We start from the raw sequence: 7,072 nt of genomic DNA on the forward strand, positions 1-7,072 counted from the left end.
CTCAAAGGAAAAATAAAAACTCCATGCTCAGATGGATTTACAAGTGATTCTAATAAGCACAGTGACAGTGGCAGGGTAGATTAAAAAAAATGAGAACAGAGGATGTTAAAAGAGTCACAATTTTTAGGCCATCTATAAATATTAATTTAATTTTTTGTAATTTAAATGTAAGATCTTTGACCAACAACAAATAAGTTGATATACTAATAAAAGAGTTAACTGACATCCATATTGCAATTTTTGCTATATGAAACAAGAAGAAAATGAAGTTGCATCAATGAGACAATAGCTCACAGTTTCTTCAACAGATAAAAGAGTTAGCAGAGTTATTTTTAGTTTGTGTTCGGGAATAACAAGAAACATCATTTCAGAGACATGTTGCAGGACTTATTAATGATAATACCTAATATGTTTATAGCGCCTATTCTATGCCAGGCACTGCACTAAGTGCTTTACAAATGTTTTCTCATTTTGTGCTCACAACAACCCTGAGAGGTTGATGTTATTATTCTCCCCATTTTACAGAAGAGGAAACTGAGGCAAACAGAGGTTGTTACTTGCCCAAGCTCACACGCCCTATTGTCTGAGGCTGGATTTGAACTTGTCTTCCTGATTCCGGGTTCAGCACTCTATCAACTACGCCATCTAGCTGCCCTAATTGAGTATAAAAACAAAGGCTAAGGTGGACTTCCTGTTAAGGTGGTAACGTGAAAACCTAGTTCTCTGACATAGATCCCAGCAAATATCTTTAAAATGTGGAGGGGCCCCCTGAGCTTGCTTTCTTCAGGAGCCCTGTTTTCCAGAAATGAAGCGCCCTTGAAGTAACATAATAGTTATCTTTTGCAACTGAACTCTATTAAACTCTCGGGGCACTTGAAGCAAAGTCAGCAACAATCTTGGCTCCAGCCGGCCTATCCCAGACTGATAAGCTGTGCAGATTAGGCTTTTCAGATGAGCAAGACCATCCTACCTTCATGGTCTAGCAGTTCCCAGGAGGGGCCCCAGCAATGCTTCATTTTTCTCATAACTTGATTCTAAAGAATTTTCCCTTTTCCCCCTCCTTCTCCTCTTGTAAGTTCCTATTCTTGATGTAACATGGATACCCAAGGCTTTGCCTGCATCCCTGGGCTCCTTTGTACTTGATATAGGGCATTCCCACATCCATGTACGTTTCTCTTATTTTTTTTTGTTTTTGTTTTAAAAAAAAGATTTTATTAAAGATCTTTACAGAAGAGCTTCAGGCACACCATTCCAGGTGTCACAGAGTCCTGTTACGCAGTGGGCACTGGCTGGGGCATAGCTGGTTGCTCTGCCTTCCCACTCTATGGGGGTGGTAGGAAGAATCTCATCCTTGGGCTCTACGATGCTCACATGGTCAGGCAGGGGCTTCTTAGGGCCAATCTTGCCACTTGGGTCCCAGGGCAACATGATTTTGACTTTAATTCCCAATACACCCTGTCTGAGGAGGACATGACGCACAGTTGTGTCGACGTAGTAGTTGACGGGGTCTCCACTGTGGATCATCAGGCCATCCACCAACTTCATGGACTTGGCCCTCTGGCCTCTGAGCGTACCAGACACCACCACCTCACATCCCTTTGCTCCACTCTCCATAATGAAGCGGAGGACACCATAGCAGGCCCTACGAACAGCAAGACCTCCCAGCAGTTTGTAATGCAGGGACTCAGCCTGAGCAATAGCACAGAGACCTCTGGTGGTTACCTTCTCAGCATACAGCTCTACACTGCCTTCAGGGAAGCCAAACCTCTTTTGAACCACCGCTGTCAGTTCATGAATCCGGCGACCCTTCTCTCCAAGGACATTCTGAGTCCTGGTGGCCAAGATGATGATTTCTGTCCTGGTTGGAGTAACTCGAACCTCCACCCCAGAATAGCCATCCTCAGCCAGCTCCCTGGTGAGAAACTCATTCAGCTCGGCTTTGAAGATGCCATCAGCAACAAACTTCCTCTTCTTGGAGATCTGCACCACCATCTTGCACCGACAGGAAAGGACCTTTCTCTTATAGTGAATCAAGTTAGTGCTCATATCTTGTGGGGGTGTGTATTGGTAATTAAGGTGGGACTTTTTACTCTTTTCCCTTTTGGAGCACTGAAGTAATCAAGTACCTTTGTTTCTTTGATTAAATAGGGAATCTTTGATGACCTGCTTAAGGAACAAGAAAACCTAGTTCAAATAGGTTTAAGTCGCATGATTGTGTTGCCATTTAACCCTGAACAGGGTATATAGACTCAGAGGTTGGCATTTTGTTTGGGGCTCTCACTCACTAGAAGAGTGTTGTGTGATTTGGCCAGATGAGACTCTGGGTAGCCGTTGTTAAGGAGCCCTCTGCCTTGAAAACTCAGATGTCAGTGCTTCCCTGGTAACTATGTACTGAGATGTTGGACAAATCCATGTTCATGAACTCTGAAATTCCTTTATCTAATCATAATCTGTTGTTGTTCCACCCCTTTGTTTGCCTTGCAGCTCCTTCTGTTCTTTGTCCTGATTGTGACCTTGAATCCCTCAATCCTTCAGTTTTTTCCCAGATCATCTCCCTTGTACTGGCTACACTCTTTTCTCTTCCCCATTTTAACTCCCTTTTGTTCAGCTTTACCTTCCATACTCTACAATTCTCTTGAGTCCCCTGTCCCTTTATCCTATAGAAGACCTTGCCTTTCCAAATCCCAGCCTTGGATTATTCTCATCATCTGCTGATACATAACTGCTGGTGAACAAAACTGGAGAAAATCGTGGAATTATGCTGATTGGGTTCACTGCAAGTTTGTCACATAATCTGAAGTGGGCCCTCACTGTGGCAAGCAATCCTTTTTAACATGTCCCAAATCTATTCACTATCTTAGTCACCCATACCTTCTACCTTGGCTCATATTTCTTTGAAAAAAATTGACACCATCTGCTGAAAGCTCCCACTTCTCCCCTCTTTTTCATATCACATGGCTCAGATGCCATCTTCCCCATCTCCCTCTTCACTGTAGCTTCACATAAAGAGATATCCTTTCTCCTTGCCAAGGCAAAACCCTCTATGGACAAATGATCCCATTCTATCTCATCTTATCCAGAAGATTACCTTCCCCTCCCCTTTATCCCTACTTTCTTACTAATATTAAATTGCTCTGTTGTGTTGGTAAGCAAAATGGCCTTTGTTTTCTTTGAGTAGCTCAGTGTATTTCATTGAGCCTTGCTGGGTGCTGGGCCCCAGGCCCAGAGCCCTATTGGGTGTGGAACCTATGTGGATGCGGATTGGTGACTGGGGTGGGGCCCAAGATGGGGCTGGCTAAGGGGAACTGTTAACTTCAGAACCATGCCCTATTGGGTGTTAACCTAATCTATGTGGATGTGAAGCTCCCCGGGGTCCTAAGGGGAGGGGCCAACTCAAGAACCAATCACCAGAGCCTGGGCTCTGGTCATTCAGACGACGCTTGATGATGTCAAAAACTCTATAAGAGGAGAGAAGACAGCTGGATGATCCTTTTCTGTTGGAGCTCTACCTGCAGCAGTGGTGGCGAGTGTGGCTCTGGGCCAGCCCTTGTCCTGAGCTCCCGGTCTGAACCTAGATGTTGGTAACTATGTATTGTGTTGGGTCTGTCTGTTGATGTTTGTAATTTTCTTTTATTTTATTCTGAAGTTCAGGGTACTGGCTTTTTCCCTTGAACTAAGTGAATGATATTTGTATGCTGAATTAAAGTAAGCTTTTCTGTTGGAGCTCTGTTACTCACAGCAGTGGTGGCACGTGACTCTGGGCCAGCCCTTGTTCTGAGCTCCCGGGCTGCACCTAGATGTTGGTAACTATGAATCTGTATTTGGTCCATCTGTTAATGTTTGTAATTTGTTTGTATTTTGTTCCGAAGTTCAGGGTGCTGGATTTTTCCCCTGAACTAAGTGAATGCTGTCTGTATTCTGGATTAAAGTAAACTTGCCAACCCCTTCACCTTGCTTTCCTTATTAAGGCAGATCAAAAGAACCTGTGCTGTTGGCAGCTTTCCAGGTGCTGGCTGTGGGTGGATCTTACACCTCCACAGAAGCTGCTGGCCAGATTGTGGAAACATCTGTCTACATTGCTTTTCCTATTGCCTATAAACATGCTCATGTCTCACCCATCCACAAAAATATCTGTCATCCTCCCAGTCACCCAGATTTGAAACATAGGTTTCATCCTCTACTTCTCACTCTCATTACCTCCTATACTCAACCAATGATCAAGTCTAATCATTTGTACCTTTGTAACATCTTTCATATATGCTTCCTTCTCTTTTCGAACATGGCCACCACCCTCATACAGGACCTTATTACCTCAGTTCTGGACTATTGCAATAGCTAGATGGTTGATTTCTCTGCCTTGAGTCCAACCCAGTCCACATTTGACTCAGGTATCAAACCGATCTTCCTAAAATATAAATCTGATCATATCATCTCCATGTTCCATAAGTTCCCATGTCTCCTTATCATCTCCAGGATCAAACATAAAATCCTTTGTTTGGCATTCAAAACCCTTCTTGTCCTGCCCCCTTTCTACCTTTACAATCTTCTTATACCTTACTCCTCTCTGGGCACTCTTCAATCCAGGGCCACTGACCTCCTCACAGTTCCTCCCCTGTGGCACCTATCTCTCATTTATTAAGTATTTTTCATTGGTTATTTCCTCCTTTCCATCTCTTATCTTTGTTGGCTTACTTCAAGTCTTTTCTAAAATCCCTCTTTCTGATCATAAAAAAGGGAAAAGGACCCACATGTAGAAAAAATATTTATAGCAGCTCTTTTGTGGTGGAAAAGAATTAGAAATTGAGGGAGGCCCATCGATTGGGGAATGGCTGAAAAAGTTGTAATATATGAATGTAATGGAATACAATTGCCCCATAAGAAATAATGAGCAGACAGATTTCAGAAAAACCTGGAAAGACTTATATGAACTGATGCTGAGTGAAGTGAGCAAAACCAGGAGAACATTATACACAGTAACAGCAACATTGCACAATGACCAACTTCGATAGACTTAGCTCTTCTCAGCAACGCAATTATCTAAGACAATTCCAAAAGACTTATGACAGAAAATGCTATTCACATCCAGAGAAAGAACTGTGGAGTCCAAATTCAGTTCAAAGCATACTATTTTCACTTTTTTTTGTTTTTTTTCTTTCTCATGTTTTTCCCTTTTGTTCTGATTCTTCTGGAAACATGTTTAATATTATTGTACATGTATAAGCTATATCAGATTGTATACTGTCTTGTGGAAAGAGGAGGGGAGGGAGAGGGAAAAATTTTAGAACTCAAAATCTTATAAAAGTGAATGTTAAAATCTAAAAATAAGTTAATTAAAAAATAAAATAAAATCCGACTTTCTCCAGGAAGCCTTCCCCAGTTCTCCTTAATCTTAGTGCCTTCCCTTTGAGATTACCCTCAATTTATCCTGTATGTATCTTGCTTGTACATAGTTATTTGCATGCTATTGTCCCCTATTCAACAATGAGAAGAAATTGCTTTTTGCTTTTCATTGTATTCCCAGTGCTTAGCAACAGTGACTGACTCATAGAAGGTATTGATATATACTAGTTGACTGAATATCTAACTGACATATGCTGCCTGTCAAATGATCAGTATAAACAATAAGAATTATCTATGCTTGGAGGAAGGAGAGAATATTATAAATTGCGTTGCTCAGGAAATTTCTTTCCTAACATCATTTACAATTTGATTTAAAATTTATGGCTTTACTACCCCCAAATAACTTCTTAGGAGGCAAATCAAACATATGACTAAGCTATTGTGAACACCATTATTCATGTTAGTGAAACATCTATTGCTGATATTAACAATGCTTTTTATACCGCTTAGCAATTATCACACCCTGTACCTCCTATATTATATAATGCAATCTTATTGCAAGCTGTGTGACTTAATAAAAATGTATTTTCCAGAAAATACCCCCAAATAACTGACCATTACATTAGTGCAGATGTCTGTTTACTGAAGAAGATCAGATGATGAGTTTGTACATACAAATAAACTATCTCCATGCCCTTCAATAATTTTTGAGAAGTAGAAAATAAATGTTAGTGAATAAAAATAACTATTTTTTATATATATTTCTAAGAACTTTTAAAATAACATTTTATATGATTATATTGTTACTAATAAACTGTCATTGAATGTCAATACATAAGGCACTATGGATCTTGAACTGCCTGCTAGATATCTCCATCAGAATGTTCCACAAACATCACAAACTCAACATATTCAAAATAAAACCTTGTTTTATCTTTTCCTTTAAACTCACTCAGCTTCTAAGTTTCCTATTTCTATCAAGGGTAGTATCATCCTTCCAGTCACCCAGAAGTTGCCATTAGGTCCTCCTCATTCTCCTTTACTCCCCATTTCCAATTAGTTGTCAAGTTTTTTAGATTCAATTTCTTGAACATCTCTCATATCCACTTCCTTTCTCTACTCATACCACAGCCACCAAAGTTCAAGTCTTCATCACCTCTTACCTAGACAATTGCAATAGCCTCTTGATGCCAATAAAAACCAATCTCATCCCTCCAACCTGTCCTCCATACACAATTGCCAAATTGATATTCCCAAAGCCCAGATCTGATTATATCAGTGGCTCCCATTCCCTCTAGGACAAAATATGAACTCTTCTGTCTGGTCTTTAAATTCCTTCACAATCTAGCTACAGCCTACTTATCTAAGCTGATTACTTACTAGATGGGGATTTCCTCCCCTCATAACTCTTAGCACTAGTAAAATGTATTTGCTGCTTCCTATAAAGATATGCTATCTTCACTTCACACTTTTATAAAAGGTTGTTCCCCAAGCATGTGATGCTTCTCATTATCTCTACCGCTTGAAACTCTTGGCTCCATTTACAATTCAATTTCACACCCTTCAAAAGTCCTTTCCTAATTCCTCTAGTTAGATTCACCTCTAGATTACTGCATTGTGATATAACTTACATGTATTTATCTATAAACATGCCATATCCCACAATAGAGTGTAAGATCTCTTAGGGCAGAGGCTGCTTTGCTTTTGCATTTTTATCCCTGGCACCTAAACA

At 40.6% G+C, this 7,072-nt stretch overlaps 1 pseudogene; it reads right to left on the reverse strand.

Moving 5' to 3' along the window:
* Positions 1-1,228: 1,228 nt before the first annotated feature.
* On the reverse strand, positions 1,229-1,997 carry LOC118838173 (annotated as a pseudogene).
* Between the last annotated feature and the right edge of the window lie 5,075 nt (positions 1,998-7,072).

This window comes from Trichosurus vulpecula, chromosome 2 (assembly GCF_011100635.1).
Source record: "Trichosurus vulpecula isolate mTriVul1 chromosome 2, mTriVul1.pri, whole genome shotgun sequence".
Taxonomy (NCBI): Eukaryota; Metazoa; Chordata; class Mammalia; order Diprotodontia; family Phalangeridae; genus Trichosurus; species Trichosurus vulpecula.